Below are 870 nucleotides of genomic sequence, written 5' to 3' on the forward strand. Positions count from 1 at the left end.
CCCCCTCCGCACCCGAGCGCCCTCCCGTCGCGGACCTCGTCGCCGGCGCCCTTCCGGTGACCAAATGGTCACGGGGCCGAGCCCCTCGTGCTCAGCGCGTCGCGCACCCCCCCTGGCCTTCCCGTTATGCCCGTGGTCGCCGGGTCGTCTCGCGCCCGAACCACCCCGCAGCCTCCGCCGCTCGTCGGCGCCGTTTCCGGCCGAGTCCGGCCGTGCCACTGCCACCGTTGGACGCGTCGTCGTCGCCCCGTTCGAACGCAACCGCCTGCGCCCCGTTCGTCATATAAAAAAAATGAATAAAAACTAATTAATTAATTAATTAATCAATTAATTAAGTAAATAATTAATCTAATTAATCCTGGTTAATTAACCTAATAACTAATTAACCTAATTAACTACTGTTAATTAAACTTAATTAGGTTAATTAGTTAACAGTGTATGACGAACGGGACCCACCTGTCAGGGTTGACTCAGTCAACCCCTGTTGACTGCTGACGTCAGCATGACATCATGCTGATGTCATAAATACATTTTTTTCGAATTAATTAAATAAATAATTAAATTCCAAAATTGTTAAAATCTTTTAAAAATCATATCTTTTAATCCGTAACTCGGATTAAAATATTTTCAACATGAAAGTTGCTCAGAACGACGAGACGAATCCGGATACGCGGTCCGTTCGTCCGCCACACACCCCTAACCTATCGAACCCGCAACTTTCCCCCTCCGGCTCCTCTGCCCGAAAACACGAAACACCGGGAATACTTTCCCGGATGTTTCCCCCCTTCGTCGGTATCACCTACTACCGCGTTAGGGCACACCGAACACCGCGTATTGCCTTGATATATTTTGTGGTGCTTTGTTTGCTCT

The sequence above is a fragment of the Triticum aestivum genome, chromosome 4B, assembly GCF_018294505.1.
Source record: "Triticum aestivum cultivar Chinese Spring chromosome 4B, IWGSC CS RefSeq v2.1, whole genome shotgun sequence".
Taxonomy (NCBI): domain Eukaryota; kingdom Viridiplantae; phylum Streptophyta; class Magnoliopsida; order Poales; family Poaceae; genus Triticum; species Triticum aestivum.